This window comes from Aplysia californica, unplaced genomic scaffold (genome assembly GCF_000002075.1).
Source record: "Aplysia californica isolate F4 #8 unplaced genomic scaffold, AplCal3.0 scaffold00118, whole genome shotgun sequence".
Classification (NCBI taxonomy): Eukaryota; Metazoa; Mollusca; class Gastropoda; order Aplysiida; family Aplysiidae; genus Aplysia; species Aplysia californica.
This window is the reverse complement of record NW_004797388.1, coordinates 562,777-563,206: the sequence shown is the minus strand read 5'-3', so window position 1 is coordinate 563,206 and position 430 is coordinate 562,777.

Genomic DNA, 430 nt, shown 5'->3' with positions numbered 1-430 from the left:
CGGCCACCTTATTTTAACATACAACCCCTATCACACTAAGCAATAACACATGTCTTAGACGGTCACCTTAGTGACTCCATTACGTTTTGTCATAAATTGTGCATTGGCCTATTGGCCTCTAGTGTTGTGGGCGGGCGAGCAGTCATTATCCAATCACCTGTCGCTGTTTTTAGGTAGTCCCATAGATGTACACTATAGTCACAAGGAGGTAACTCTATGGGTAGTCCCTCCAACCGATCGTGTTGCGTAAGCCCCTCCCACTGTTGACTTATAGGCTAGGTAACTAATTTTCCGCTTCTGGTGAGGTAAGCTTGTGATCCCTCTTAACCTTAGCATGCAGTGTAGCCGCTCGCGGCGTCGCGAAACTGGAGGGCTGACTGGCAGCCTGGCAGCCTCTCGTGTGTATGCGGCGGTGCACGCAACGCAAGGC